This window comes from Heterodontus francisci, chromosome 4 (genome assembly GCF_036365525.1).
Source record: "Heterodontus francisci isolate sHetFra1 chromosome 4, sHetFra1.hap1, whole genome shotgun sequence".
In the NCBI taxonomy this organism is placed as follows: domain Eukaryota; kingdom Metazoa; phylum Chordata; class Chondrichthyes; order Heterodontiformes; family Heterodontidae; genus Heterodontus; species Heterodontus francisci.
Window position 1 is genome coordinate 208,090,345 of NC_090374.1, and position 16,876 is coordinate 208,107,220.

The following is a 16,876-nucleotide window of genomic DNA, read 5'->3' on the forward strand; positions in this document are numbered from 1 at the left end:
GGCGAGGTAATCCAAGATTGAAACACATCGCGTAGTGGATTTAATGCTATGCACATTAATTGAAGCAATCCTAGTACCCATTTTTTTTAAAAGTTAGTTGTTGCTTCCCATACTATTTGTCCTTGTTAGTCCCAGTCCTTTGGGATGTTCCTGCATACCCATAGTGTGCGCAAGCTGTTTCACATTCGTTGGGCTCAGAAACCCCTCCTGGTTTCTCATGCAGGGTTTGTTTCACTGGGGTGACATCGGGGGTGTCTTGTAGGCAGCAAGGCTTGGGCTGTCCTCTGCTGTTGGTATCTTTCTCCTCTGTTCCTCCTTGAAGACATCACTGCTCCCGGATTTCCGGAGCTGGAGTGCACCCAACACCTCTTTGCTTTCGGTGTCCCGGAGCTGGGATGCGCTAGGCATGTTGCTGGGTTCATCGCTTTGGGTTCAGGTCACGCTGGGCCCATCACAGCTTCCAGTGCCCCGGAGCTGGGGGGCTTTATCTTCCAGATCCTTTGAGCTCTGTCGCTTCTTTTGCAGGTGCCGTCGTTCCGTCCCTTCCTCGTCCAGTGAGGAGGAGCTGCCGTAGTCTGTCTCAGATGGTAGCCTCCTCTTGCCAATGGTTTGGGTGGTGGCCTGTTCCTTTTTTGGAGGTTTTTTCTTTGTGGTTTTCCTTTGTACCACTTGCCACTGACCTGTTTGTTCATCTGCTGCCTCCTGCTCCATTGATTCTGTCTGGAGAGGAAGGGTTTCCTGCAACGGGGTAGGTGTTGGGTCACTGGTTGCAGCTGCCTCCCCTTTCTTCTCCTTCTCAGCTAGACTTTCCTCGCTGCGGAGAGGGTTGCTTGTCTCCTTCCCAGCACCAGATGCGTTCAATGTTCCTTCTCCCAGCCTTTCCTTGGATCTTGTCGCCTGAGCATAACTGAGGTAGCGTTTGGGGCAGGTTTTGTCGAGGTGTCCTGCCTCACCACACAGGTTGCAGCACTTACTCTGTTTACAGTCCTTGGTCTGATGGCCTTCCTTCTTGCAGATGACTGTGCTGCACTTAGCTGCCACATGTCCAGATTTTCCACAGGTGTGCCAAACTCTGGGCTGCCCCGCGTAGACCAGGAAGCCTCGACTTCCCCCAATAGTGAAGCTGGAGGGAGGGTGGATGATGGCTTAATTGGCATCGACCTTCGAGGTCACCTTGACCTGCCGCTTGCTGGTCCAAATCCCAAATGGGTCCTTGACATCAGTGCTGCTGCCGACCACCTCAATGTACCTGGTGAGGAAGGTGAGTACATCCACCACAGGAACATGGGGGTTATAGAGGTGAATTGTCACCACCCGGTCACGTTGCGATAGCAGTGTGAAGAGTGGCTCCACTGTGAGGATCGACAGCGGCACCTGGTTTCCCTTCTCCTTGAACACCCTCAGGAACTTGATGCATCCCGCCACCTTCTTGAAAGTCACATGGAAATATCCACTGCTGGGGAAGTCCTGCAGGGAGAAGATGTCCACAGCTTGGAATCCACAGCAATCAATAAGGATTTTCTTAATGAAGAAGGTACGGTCAACCGCTGCACCTCCTTCCTTATCCTTCACCGCCACCCAAAAGGTGTTATGATCTCCCTGGCCTGAAGCTCTAGAATTGGTTGCAGCCATTTCACTCAAAACCTACCTGGAACAGGATCAAAGGCCACTGATCATGGTTTCTTCCCTGCCAGGTAAATGTGGCATCAAATCAGCGTTCCATGCTGATTGACATCATGATCTGCCTACGCTGCATATTTCTGGCGGTTGCTCCCTGCATGCGCGCTAATGCCCTTACCAAAGTGGCACCTGGCAAGGCTCGCATTAGAAGTTGCCAGTATGCTGCAGACACCAAATGGCGCTCATGATGTCAAGAAACAGGGCTCTAAGAAGCCGAATTCTGCAGCCCCTGTCTCCGAACAAAAAGCATCATACTTGCCCACATAAATATATACATACCAACATTCTTTTGCAATCTTGGCAGTAGACTGAGCTTTTGTTCCAACATGTGCTATGGATCAATTTTTGGGGGCTTTCTGGCACAAGGAATCAAACCAAATTATTTAATTAGCCTCTACAGAAATCTGATTCCTTCAGTAAAACAATTGAAGTCAACGAGAATCAACTGCATATTTAATTGATGTTCGCCACATCAAGCTTTCATCAACCATCATTGCAAAAGCACCAGTAGTTTTTATTAAAGGCATGGTAAATCCATTATCCAGTTTATAGTATAAACTGTAACTCCAATACTTGAGCAGAATCTATCCAAATATACTTTGCACGCACAGTTATCCTGACCGCATATAAATCCTGGACTCTGCATCTTGATGACATCAGTGATGTCACAAAACAGGAGCACTTGGAAAATACCTGACCAATTCACTGCCAAAAAAAATCTGTTTGCTTCGGAATATTTTCAAGATTGAATTTTTCAAAGTTAGCGGGAAAGGAAATCCAATAACAATATTTTGAGAAGTGACATTCGGCGGCATTGAGAATAAAACAGATTTGGTCGTACCCAGCTCTCATTTTTTTCCAACTAAGAAATTCGGATTTTGTTTTTTCAAGCCAATGAAAGATGGAATGAGGAGAGGAGCAGGGAGGTTTTGGTGCTGCTGACATTATTTTCTGAAAATGTAATTGGGTTATTCTGCACATGCCTAATGAAAGCAACCTTGCAACCTTTGAGATAAGATGTTCTTATATTGGAGTCTTTATTTTTTGAGAATGTACCATTTAACTGTTGTCAAATGGATGTGTGGGGGCATGTGATCCAGAGGGAGTAGGCAATGGGGAGGGCAGTGATTGAGAGATGTTGGGGGTGTGGGGCTGGAAGCGATCAGGGAAGGGCTGAGAGATTTTTGCCATTGCAGTAGATCTGGAAGGAACATTCTTGCCCTCCTGGTTCCACTTTCAGCAAAGTATTTTTCAACAAACGTACCTCTTGGATAGCACTGGCTGCATTCAGGGCTCAATATTGGGAAAGGGCCTCATCAGCCATTAGGCCCCTTGTTCACATATGCAAAGGGGCTAGAACTTGTTTCAAGGTCCTGGACACTTCTGTTTCTGCCTTTAACAATATGGCACATATTGGATGCTTTGGTCCTCATTTTACACCTGCAAAACCAGCTAGGTGTAATCAAATTGTGATGGATTCACTGTCCATTCTTGAAAATGTTTAGTAATGCTGAACATGAGGAATTTAATAGAATTTGCAGTGCAAAAATAGGCCCAACAGTTCCACGCCAATGTTTGTGCTCCACACAAGCCTCCTCCCACCTTACTTTTTTAAATTCATTCTTGGGATGTGGGCATCGCTGGCAAGGTCAGCATTTATCGCCCATCCCTAATTGTCCTTGAGAAGTTAGTGATGAGCTGCTATTTTGAACTGCTGCAGCCAGTGTGGTGTAGGTACACCCACAGTGCTGTTAGGGAGAGTTCCAGGATTTTGACCCAGCGACAGTAAAGGAATGGCGATATAGGGCTGAATTTAGTCGAGGCGGATGGGATCCCAGTGCTGGGCTGAAAAGGTGAGGGGAACCCCACCTTGGGATCTCAGAGCACCCCCCCCCCCCCCCACCCCGATGCAATTCAATGGTGCTCAAGCAATTAACTACCTGGCGCTGGGATCCCTGCCCCTTTAAGGACAGGTACCCCACCTCCAAGAGCTGTCTGCCAATCAGAGGACTGGCAGCTCAGTAGTATTGACAGCACTACTGGGAGCAGTGGCCACTGCTGGTACTACACCAGGCCTGGGGCAAGGTCCAGCATTGGAGCCCAGACCCAAGGTAAGTGAGGTATGCCTGGTACTGCTCCTGGTATGCTCTCCTGCACTCCTCATTGAAATTCACCTCACCCTATCACCATATCCTTCTGTTCCTTTCTCTCTTTTCTCGTATAGCTTGCCCTTAAATGAATCTCTGCTAATCACCTCAACCAGTCCATGTGGTGGCAGGTTCTACATTCTCAATACTCTCCGAGTAAAGAAGTTTCTCTGGAATTCCTTATTGGATATCTCAGTGACTATCTATATGTGGTGAAGCTTTGTGCTTCACTGAATCACATGCCCTACTGATGCCACTGCTTGCTACCACTAACCATTGTATCAGCTGTAGCTCAGTGATAGCCTTTGAATCAGCAGGTTGTGGATTTAATCCCCATACCTGAACCTTGAGCACAAAGGCACTAGGCACAGCCTTTTAGTTGAAGCATTGAACTGAGGCCTCATCTACCCTCTCAGGTTGATGTAAAAGATCCCACTGGACTATTTAAAAAAAAACAGCAGGGGAGATCTCCCCCAGAGTCCTAGACGTTATTCAGCCCTCAACGAACATCACTAAAAACCAGATGATCTCGTCATTATCACATTGCTGTTTGTGGGATCTTGCTGTGTGCAAATTGGCTGCCATGTTTCCTGCATTGCAAGAGGGACTACAGTTCAAAAATACTTCATTGGCTGTAAAGCGTTTTGGGACATCCTGAGGTTGTAACAAATAAATGGAAGTCTTTATTTTAACATGAACATTCCGTGCAAAATGCAAATTTTCCCAAAATTGGAACAGGCAAAACTTGCATTGTGTGGCACCATTTTAACTTTCTGAGACTGCAGTAACCATCCAACTAGCATGATTGTTATTCCCCTGTTGCATGGGTTACAATAAAGTCAACCTACCTGTTAACAACACTGCATTAGCACCATCTGGTATGCAGCTATTCATGACTTTTAGCAAAGAGAACTCGTTTCAGTAAACACATACTTTGTGTAGTGCTCATGCTGCTGACCTCTGCATTCACCTCCCTCCTGGTCACTGCCAATCACACTGCTGGAGTACAGAGTCAGGTCAGAGGTCAGAACTGAGAGTGTACTCCTAAATTTGATCTCTGCTGTGACAACCTAGTGATCTTGACAATAGATGTCATTGGAAGACTTTTTTAATACACAGGTCAGCTTTCTCGTCCTTCGCCAACGCATATAAAAAATATTTTTGTAGCGAGCAGTCAGTTTTAAAGAAATATAGCAAAGTGCAGCTAACAGTCAGCTTATCTGTGTGTGCTAAAATGTTATGTAAAAAGAAAAATTAAGAAAGACTAGCATTTATATCTAACTTCTAAAGTGCTTTCTCAGGCAGACACTCATTAAGGGAGAAATTTATGTTCTGTTTCAGGTGTCCTGGCAATGTTTATCCCTTGATCATCATCACGAAAGCAGATTATAGAGTCATGGAGTCATAGAGAGATACAGCACTGAAACAGGCCCTTCGGCCAACCGAGTCTGTGCTAACCATCAACCACCCATTTATACTAACCCTACATTAATCCCATTTCCCTCTCACATCCCCACCTTCCCTCAATTCTCCTACCTACACTAGGGGCAATTTACAATGGCCAATTTACTTGTCAACCCGCAAGTCTTTGGTATGTGGGAGGAAACTGGAGCACCCGGAGGAAACCCACGTGATCACAGGGAGAACTTGCAAACTCCGCACAGGCAATACCCAGAACCGAACCCGGGTCGCTGGAGCTGTGAGGCTGTGATGCTCTGGTCATTATCAGATTGTGGGAGCTTGCTGTGTGCAAATTGGCTGCCACGTTTCCTACATTACAGCAGTGACTACACTTTAAAAGTACCTTATTGGCTGTAAAGTCCTTTGGGAGGTCCTTTAACCATAAAAGGCGAACCATAAATTCAAGTCTTTCTTACTTTTTTACTCGCCTTCTATTCCTCAATGCCTCCTCTCTGTAGAAACACATCTTGTTGTGCCCCTAAGCCACTGTCTACTTGACTGTTTCCCCTGGCAACATATTCCACAATTACACTCTCTTAGGTTGGAGGAATTCCACCATGACTGTTGTTACGACCAGGTGCGAAAGTTGTCTAGGGGGTCTGTTACTATCTACACCTGGTTTTATTGTAACAGGGTTTAATTTTTCACACAGTGTTTTGAGCTCCCCTTTTTGTGAATCCTTGTTCACAACTTTCCAATTATAAGGCAAAGAAATGAGCACAAATAGGCTTTCTGTGGTTTGAAGAAGAAAGATGAAATTAATTAAACGTTAAACTTAAACTCTAATACGGTTCACACCTACAGATATACGACGTGACCATGCTAGTATGCACACGTGATATAAACATGCAGATAGGGACAGAAAAGAGCAGAGGAAAAGATTAAGTATAACAGTTTGAGGCAATATCTTGTTACTGTTTCTTGAGCTCGCTGTAGTCCTTGATTGAAGATATGGTCTTGCATTTTGTTGGGGCCCAGTAGTCTTCTTAAAACCTTGTTTATGTAGGAAACCTTTCTCTCTTTGAGTTTCACGTGTTTTCACAAGATTCAGTTCCGTGGAAAGAGATGGAGGCAGGCAGACAGGAGAGGAGATGTTCTCAGTCCATGAGCACACAGCATTCTCTGTTCCAATTCCTTTGTTGGGAGTTCAAAGTCAAAAAAACTCCCAGGTTGCCCAGCAGGTTAGTCGTGTGACTAGCTCCTTATATGGAACAGTCTCTTCAAAATCCTTTATTACAAGTTCAAATTCTCTGCAACAGCCAGTTCGTCATGTGATTAAAACTGGTCTGACCACTTCTGTATTATTGGGGAAGTAACTACTGAGTCCCTTTTGTTCCAACACTGCTAGTTCTATGCAAATGTCCTTCCAGTCAGGGGCTTGCAATTTTAAGTTTTAATGTTCATGTGGTAAAATCATGTGTGCCTCAGTCTAGGCAGATGGTGGGGGGGGTTGCCTGACACTGTACTTAAGTAGGAAAGTAAGCAGTGAGAAGGATGCAAAGAGCTGCAGAGCGATAGATCCAGATTGGATGACTGGGCAAGAACATGACAGATGGAATACAATGTGACAAAGTGTGAAGTGATCTACTTTGGTAGGGAAAGAGAGGCAGAATATCTTTTGAATAGTGAGAGACCAGGAAATGTTTGCATTCAGAAGGACCTGGGTGTCCTTGTACAGGAATCACAGAAAGTTAACATGCAGGTACAGCAAGCAATTAGAAAGACAAATGGTATGTTAGCTTTTGTTACAAAGGGATTGGTGTATAAGAGTTAAGAAGTCTTACTACAATTATACAGGGGATTGGCGAGGCCACACCTGGAGTACTGTGTGAAGGTTTGGTCTTGATACTTAAGGAAAAACATACTTGCCCGAGAGGGAGTACAATGAAGGTTCACTAGACTGGTACAAAAGCAAAATACTGTGGATGCTGGAGATTTGAAATGAAAACAGAAAATACTAGAAATACTCCAGTTCTGGCAGCATCTGTGGTGAGACAAACAGAGTTAATGTTTCAGGTCGATGACCTTCAGAACTCGACTGGTTCCTGGGATGAGGAGATTATTGTATGAGGAGAGATTGATTAGACTAGGCCTATATTCCCTGGAGTTTAGAAGAACGAGAGCTCTTCCAAGTGAAAAATATAAAATTCTTAAGGGGCTTGACAGGGTAGATGCTGGGAGCATGTTTCCCTGCCTGGAGATCTAGAACACAGGGTCACAGTCTCAGTATAAGTGGTCGGCCGTTTAGGACTGAGATGAGGAGAAATTTCTTCACTCAAAGGGCTGTGACTCTTTGGAATTTTCTACCCCAGAGAGCTGTGGATGCTCAGTCATTGAGTATATTTCGGACAGAGGTCAATAGAATTTTGGGAATTAAGGGATACGGGAGATATGGGTTATGTGAAGGTAGTTGAGTTAGAAGGTCAGCCATGATCTTGTTGCTTGGCAGAGCAAGCTAGAGGGGCCAAAGGGCCGACTCCCACTCCTATTTCTTATGATCTTATGTTGACTTCCACCAAATCCTGCTTCTAATCCAAAATCCAAACTTGATTGGTTCATACAAGTCAACTCAAACTCAAAGTTTTATTTTTGTCTTTGCAATTAAGTGAGAAAATTAAAATTAAAACGGAATACGTGCGACTTGGAGATTTTGGCAGAAACTTCTTTAAGGAATCAGACCTTAGGGAAAAAAACAAAGTAGCCACTGACCTTCAGGTCAGCTTGATAAGCAAACCAGTCAGGAATCTCAAGCCACTAATGGGAATGAAGCCTTAAAATCAATTGCTGGAGAAAAAAAATGTAAAAAATTTTGAACTAAAACATTACTTGATATAATTAAATGAAATAGATGTGCTTTACTCTATAACAGAAATCAGTTCCATAAAAGCCCTCAGAAAATAGAGACAGAACCTTTGAAACAGCTTGTTTTTTTTTTGCTAGTCTTCAGTGTATATTAGATTATGAGTGGATTAGTGTCTATAGTGCAGATAAGAACTGTTGTAATACAGGGATTTACAACCCAAAACCACAGACTTAGAGAAGTAACTCAAAAGAACAGGTTTTTGCAAATATAACCAGCATTGATCTGGCTTTGACCCAGTGTAGAATTAAAAGTAACTTAGAAATGGACCAGGAATATGATTAAGATTATCTTGAGAAGAAAAGTTGTAACTTTTCAGCTTAGACTAGAGATTAAAGCTTGGCTGGGGTGTAAAATTAAAACCTGACCTGGGCCCAACCCGACAACAGCCAATCTGAAGCCCACCCAAGCCCGAGTCCTTTAATTTTTTTAGATGCCTGACCCGACCTGAAAATAAAAAACGTATTATTGAAACAGCAAAAAATTGTAGATTAAAATGAAAACAATATGAAACAAAACAGTACAGTCCAGTCCAACTGGACCCGAGCCTGAATGCTGGACATAGAATACAGACCCGACCCGAACCCAACACATGTAGTTGGGTTTGGTCGGGTAGCCAGGTTTTACCAGAGGTAGAGAAACTGAGAGAATGGAATAAAGCCCTCACAGGAAGCTGAGGTGAGGAACTATGATTGAGGTAGCTGTGGGAATCGGAGGATGGAGTTGGTGGGGGCGCGGGGGGGGAGGCGGGGGGGCGATATTCTTGTAGTAGGCATTAGTGGAAATCCTTTTTGTTCTCACAATATAGCATTTTGATAAAAGTTTTGCTCCAAGTATGATTGCTCCAAGACTTCAAGTGGAGATGAGACATTTATCAATATAAAGGAAGGGAGGAAAAGTTAGACAACTGAAGTCAATCAAAGGCTCCTTTATGCACCTCCTAATAGCTGGCTTAGAAGCAATTTTGACAGAGCCCGATGATGTATGGTATAGTGCATTAGGAATGGGTGTTCCTATGTGAATTATCAAAACAAACCTCTTATTATTTATAACTCTGCACTCAGAAAATATTGCATCAAATTTTGTCTCAGTATCCTAAGACTTCCCCATTCTGGCAAAATATTCTGTGTACCCTTAATGTGTTAGCAGGTGATGTCGTTCCTTCTGGTGTTGTTCCTGGGCCTTTTGCCCAGTTATGCACTTGTTGGATTATGAAGACAGATGAGTTTTTTCGTCCCTCATTGCCGTTTCGAAATTGCTTGTACCAGCATAGAAATAGGAAAGACGTCCTCAAAGAGTGGCTAGAGACTCAATAATATTATCTCAGAGCACTGATCCATCAGATCCATGGGGATACTCTACTGACACATCTGCGAGAGGCTTCTCGGAAGTGACAGATGGGGTCAGGAATCAAAAATGACAAATTTAAAATCCTGCTTTCTACTGACCTGGGATTTTAGAATCCTATCAGAGAGTAAGTCTTAATTATTCTTTCAAAAGATGGATATTATAGATGCTGTACAAATTGAGTTTCTACTCTTTCACAATGTTTCAGAATAAAAAGACATGTTCTGCACTTACAGGACCAGAAAAGAAAAAGAATTCGTAGGAACATCGGAAGGAGTCGGTCATTTAGTCCCTCGAATCTGTTCTGCCATTCAATGAGGTCATGGCTGATCTTTGAACTAACTCCATATACCTTCCTTTGCTCCATATCCCTTGAGACACTTGGTTAATAAAAATTTTCCATTGCAGTACTGAGAGAGTGCTGCACTATTCAAGGTGCTATCTTTTAAATGAAATGTTCAACTGAGGCATTGTCTGCCCTCTCAGATGGATGTAAAAGATCCCCTGGGAGTATTTTGAGGAGGAACAGAGAAGTTATCCCCACTGTCCTGGCCTATATTTATCCATAAATCAACATGACCAAAAAAATCTGGTCATTATCACTTTGTTGTTTGTGGGAGCCTGTTGTGTGCAAAGTGGTTGCCATATTTCCTACAGTACAACACTTCAAAAAGTACTTAATTGGCTGTAAAGCACTTTGGAACATCCTGTGGTCATGAAAGGTGCTATATAAATGCAAGTCTTTCATTCTTTTCCTGATTTTTATTTCCACATTGGAAATGGAAATTAGGAAAGATGTGTAACAAGCGGTTGAGACCATATTGTCCATTTTGCACTATTGCTCAAAGCCCAAAATACTCATATAAAAAATTGTAACAGGACACAAATTATATAGAGTATAATATCAAATCAGAAAAAATAGGCAGCTATGGATCTAAATTCTGAAAGACTCGCAGCTTTTTCAATGGCGAGTGTGATGACAAAAGTTGAGCTTAATCTGAAGAGATTCTATACTAAAGAGCAATTAATGTCTATCTCAGTATCAAATGCAGAATTACGAACCAAAACCATCAATCCAAACAGAACTTCAAGCATGCACATCGTCTAACCCAGGACAAGAACCTGCAACACATATACAGTGAATTTGCACGTCAAAGGTACCCATTAGGTTTCAACACCTTGTCACTCAAGCATATTGAAGCATGGTGAGAGACCTTCAAATGGTGATCTAAATGTGACATTTATTGAAACCTAGTCAGAAGGTAAGGACTAGTTGAGGCAATGATTTGGAACGCCCTGGAAGGAATTCTACACATCACTGAAGACAGGGCTGAGACAGAAATGTCATTCATCATCTATAATTCACCAAGAAACTCTCTTTCAACAGATATTTCACTGTTCCCTTTATTGGTAATGGTGGATGTTAAGTGATTATGTTACCATCCAAGGCAGACTGTGTAATATATAAAACAGTTCATGTTCAAACTTAATACAGTTTTACAGTCAAAACTGTGAACAAGATCTGTGGAGTGTATGTGGCGACAGGGGATTATCTCGTGTGCAATGTGATAGGACTGTAAGAGATTCTTACTTTAGGTAACATCTGTAGCTCTGTCTCCTTATTTATAATGGCCCGGTTGCTTTATAAAAATGTATTTTTCAAGATTTTAGTATTCTGACAAAATGGTAGTGTAGCCAACTTGTTTTGGTGCACAAGGGAAAAGCCAATAAAGAGTCTTAAAATGTACATATATCCTTTTGTACATCATGGTATATAAATCTTACAAACTCATCCAGTTAAGTAAGTTACTGACTTCATAGGCTTGCTAATTCCAATATTCCTCACCAAAATACCATACTTAGAAGACCAAATATTCTGAATGGATGGATTGTACAGCCCAATTTGGAATGGAGCTGCAGTGTATACTTCAGGTGTGAAAGTGTGCTATATATATCAGGAGTGAAGGTGCACTGGATAGATCAGGAATGATGGTGTGCTGTGTAGATCAGGAGTGCTGTATAAATTGGTATTGGTGTTGTGCTCTATACATCTGGAGCGGCAAAGCGATGTACATCTGATTTTAAGATGGTGACCCGACATGGCAGAAATAAGACCTACCTAAGCTCAACTATCACCAGTAACCTGTCTCTCGATGCAGAAATCAACAAGCGCATGGGAAAGGCTTCCACTGCTATGTCCATACTGGCCAAGAGAGTGTGGGAAAATGGCGCACTGACACGGAACACAAAAGTCCGAGTGTATCAAGCCTGTGTCCTCAGTACCTTGCTCAATGGCAGCGAGGCCTGGACAACGTATGTCAGCCAAGAGCGACATCTCAATTCATTCCATCTTCGCTGCCTCCGGAGAATCCTTGGCATCAGGTGGCAGTACCGTATCTCCAACACAGAAGTTCTCGAGGCGGCCAACATCCCCAGCATATAAACCCTACTGAGTCCGTGGCGCTTGAGATGGCTTGGCCATGTGAGCCGCATGGAAGATGGCAGGATCCCCAAGGACACATTGTACAGCGAGCTCGCCACTGCTATCAGAACCACCGGCCGTCCATGTCTCCACTTTAAAGACGACTGCAAACGCGACATGAAGTCCTGTGACATTGATCACAAGTCGTGGGAGTCAGTTGCCAGTGATCACCAGAGCTGGCGGGCAGCCATAAAGGCGGGGCTAAAGTGTGGCGAGTCGAAGAGACTTAGTAGTTGGCAGGAAAAAAGACAGAAGCGCAAGGAGAGAGCCAACTGTGTAACAGCCCGGCAACCAATTTTATCTGCAGCACCTGTGGAAGAGTCTGTCACTCTAGAATTGGCCTTTCTAGCCACTCCAGGCGCTGCTTCACAAACCACTGACCACCTCCAGGCACTTACCCATTGTCTCTCGAGATAAGGAGGCCAAAGAAGAAGAAGAAGAGGCTTGCCAATTCCAATATTCCTCACCAATATACCATACTTAGAAGACCAAATATTCTGAATGGATGGATTGTACAGCCCAATTTGGAATGGAGCTGCAGTGTATACTTCAGGTGTGAAAGTGTGCTATATATATCAGGAGTGAAGGTGCACTGGATAGATCAGGAATGATGGTGTTCTGTGTAGATCAGGAGTGCTGTATAAATTGGTATTGGTGTTGTGCTCTATACATCTGGAGTGGCAAAGTGATGTACATCTGATTTTAAGATGGTGACCCGACATGGCAGAAATAAGCCCCCTAAAATTATTGGAAGGTATCATTAAGCTGAAGAAAGTGTTTAAACGAGTGTCGAACATCACAGATAAAATAGGAAGGTTCTGGAAGGATGAAATGCAATGGGTCAAAGGCCCTCTGCTTCAAAACCTATCTCATGATCTTGTAAATCTTCCTCTGCCCCTCTATCAAGAGTTATGAAAAAAACATGACATTTTATAATTTTTAACTGTGCGTGAAGTGATCTTATAATATATGGAAATTGGACATGGAAAGTTAGCAATAGATAAACAGAACACATTGCCCATTAACAACTTTCCAGACTCAACACTGAGTTCAAAAATTTCAGATCACAACCAATGCTTCCATTTTGTCGGAGAGCAGGTGCTGGTAATCGTTCTGCCGTTGCCGTTTACATTTTCTGTAGATCAACGGTTCTCAAAGGGTGGTCTCCACGAGGGTCCTCCAGGTGTTCCACGGGCTTGTTCAAAATGCAAGTCACTATTGTGCAACGCCACAGCCGAGGACATACGAGAGCACAGACCAGAACCCTCATCCCCACTACTCGCATGACGTCCACATAGCCAGACCTTCTCCTGCACGCACGGCATGAGTCGTCTTAAGTGCAAACAACAACAATGTAGTTTTATAAGCAAGATTTATGTGTCTGTTACAACATACAACTGCGAGATCAGATTTCCAACACTTGTGGGGCTGAAAACAAAGAAGAAGAACTGGTTGAATGTGGAGCCCGACGTGAGACGGAAGCTCTCCAGCTTGGAACCAGACATCACCTCATTGATGTCTCATCAAAAGCAGCACCCCATTAATTCTGATGAGTTTTTTTACAGTGGCAAATAAAAATGGGTGGGGTAGGACCGGTAGTTGATCCGCAGGGTCTTGTGCCTCAGCTAAGTGGTCCGTGGACGAAGAGGTTTGGGAAACACCACTCTAGACACATATTTTGTTTCCTTTCTTGTCCCATTACCATCCTCTATTGCCTTGCACCATCATCCCTTTTCTCATTTAATCTCTCCTGTCTTCCACCCTATCACAGTACTTTCCTTTTTGTTCTCCCCCCACCACCATCCCCCTCTCCCGCCTCCCTTTAACTGCTTCTGTACTTGCTTAAGGAACTGTTCCATCTCTAACTTCTTCCATATCCAATGAAATGTCATCGATCTGAAACGTTGGGTCGCATTTTAAGCCTCCGCTGCCGGAATAGGCGGCATGCGTAAAACAATTCGACCCGCACGGTGACCACTACACGGACTGGCCGCGATTCCAAATGCGGCAGCTCATTACCATGTCCAGGGTGGCTGCCCCACCCCCCACCCCCCACCCCCGATCACGTGGAGGGGGCGGGCGAGCCCCCACGGCCAATGGCATCTGGCGCCAATGCGCTGGCGCCATTTTTAAAGGGCTTGCGGCCCTCAATGAGCATTTGAAATTTAAAGGGCCAGTTACTGTAAAGTTTCGTCAAAATGAATAAAATAACCTTTCCATGCACTCTCCCACCCCCAATGGTATATCAGAACATTCTGCCCTTTTCCCCCTCGGAATACCTAACCTTGAAAATTTGACATTTGCATGACCCCTAAAGTTCAGAACCTTTGTCTTTTACCCCTTCCCTACACCCTCCCCCGACAAATCCGAAGCGTTGCAAACTCGCTCCCCGCCTCCCACACAGAGAAAATCACCTCCTCCCCCCCCCACTCCCCCACTCCCCACAGGCGTTGCGCCTCATTTCCCCGAATGGGGATTCAAAGGCGTGGGATTGCCGGCCGCCAGAATAAAGATTACAACGTGATGGCTGAATCACTGCGACCTGCATGGTAAGTAGGCATTTATATATTTTAATGCGGGTCTCGTCGCCGAGCAGTGGGGCGGTCGCCACGAGGCCTCGCCACTGCCACCGATGTCAGTACGGGGCCTGCTGCCGTCGGGGTCGGTGGCGGATCTCCTCCATGGCAATCTTCATTGCTCCCCTGCCAGAGGGAGGGGCTTTCAAATCCACCCGTTAACTCTGTTTCTCTCTCCACAGATGTTGCTTGAACTGCTGAGAGTGTTCAGCATTTTCTATTTTCATTACACGTTGCCCATTAGCTGGTGTAGAGGGTACTATAATGGGGCATGGTGCAGGGGTCATGACCCTTCCCCCTAATCTGATTGAATGCTGTTATTTATTTTTGCTCATTGTCCTATCTTCATCAAGGATTACATTTTTATCTTCTGCACTCTTGGAGGGGCACCCTCTTAATGTATTCATAGGCATTGCTGGCACAGAACCATCTGTATTGATAGGACTCAAGGTGAAATGCTATCCTCCACATCTTTTGTCACTAGGCAATTTACCGTTGCTGCCTTTTACTTGCCCTGGCTGTTCAAGTATCTGAAATGCATCGAAACCCATGGGTGGGTATATGCGTTCCCCAAACCAAACCACTGAAAAATTGCTTTTTGCCTGGCATGGAGTGCGCCATCTCTCTGAGAATAGACAAGGATCTCATTCAGCTAAAACCGGAGGATGTGGACATGGGATAGCAAGGACTGAAGCTTAGGGACCGCCCCCCCACCCCCAGTCCCCACCAAATATTCCCCCCCCCCCCTTCCTTCCAAGTCCGCACATTTTGATGTGACAGCTCCTGCACAGATGAGGAAACAGCTGCACCTTATCAATAATATAACCTCTTTGTTTTAGCCTCGTTTCCCTGCAGCAATAAAATCAGCCAAAATGCATCAGTTGGGTCTTACTTGCAGTCAAGGGAGCAATATTTGTTAGTGCTCTTCCGGGGGGGGGGGGGTTTAAACTAAATCAGCAGGGGAATGGGAACCTAAATTGTAGTTCCAGTGTACAGGCTGTTGAGAGTAGTGAGGTAGGGGATAAGGTTACAGGGACGCAAGAGGGCACTGGCAAGCAAGAACTTGGTTTAAAGTGTGTCTATTTCAACGCCAGGAGCATCCGGAATAAGGTGGGTGAGCTTGCAGCATGGGTTGGTACCTGGGATCCTGATGTTGTGGCCATTTCAGAGACATGGGTAGAGCAGGGGCAGGAATGGATGTTGCAGGTTCCGGGATTTAGATGTTTCAGTAAGAACAGAGAAGAGGTTAAAAGAGGGGGGGGTGTGGCATTGTTAATCAAGGAAAGTATTACAGCGGCAGAAAGGACGTTTGAGGACTCGTCTACTGAGGTAGTATGGGCCGAGGTTAGAAACAGGAGAGGAGAGGTCACCCTGTTGGGAGTTTTCTATAGACCTCCGAATAGTTCCAGAGATGTAGAGGAAAGGATAGCGAAGATGATTCTCGACAGGAGCGAGAGTAACAGGGTAGTGGTTATGGGGGACTTTAACTTTCCAAATATTGACTGGAAATACTATAGTTCGAGTACTTTAGATGGGTCTGTTTTTGTCCAGTGTGTGCAGGAGGGTTTTCTGACACAGTATGTGGACAGGCCAACCAGGGGCGATGCCACATTGGATTTGGTACTGGGTAATGAACCCGGCCAGGTGTTCGATTTAGATGTAGGTGAGCACTTTGGCGATAGTGATCACAATTCGGTTAGGTTTACCTTAGCGATGGGCAGGGACAGGTATATACCGCAGGGCAAGAATTATAGCTGGGGGAAAGGAAATTATGACGCGATTAGGCAAGATTTAGGATGTGTAGGATGGGGAAGGAAACTGCAGGGGATGGGCACAAACGAAATGTGGAGCTTATTCAAGGAGCAGCTAATGCGAGTCCTTGATAAGTATGTACCTGTCAGGCAGGGAGGAAGTTGTCGAGCGAGGGAGCCGTGGTTTACTCAAGAAGTTGAAGCGCTTGTCAAGAGGAAGAGGGCGGCTTATGTTAGGATGAGACGTGAAGGCTCAGTTAGGGCGCTTGAGAGTTACAAGCTAGCCAGGAAGGATCTAAAGGGAGGGCTAAGAAGAGCAAGGAGAGGACACGAGAAGTCATTGGCGGATAGGATCAAAGAAAACCCTAAGGCTTTCTATAGGTATATCAGGAATAAAAGAATGATAAGAGTTAGAACAGGGCCAATCAAGGATAGTAGTGGGAAGTTGTGTGCGGAATCAGAGGAGATAGGGGAAGCGTTAAATGAATATTTTTCGTCAGTATTTACAGTAGAGAAAGAAAATGTTGCCGAGGAGATTACTGAGATACAGCCTACTAGGCTAGATGGGATTG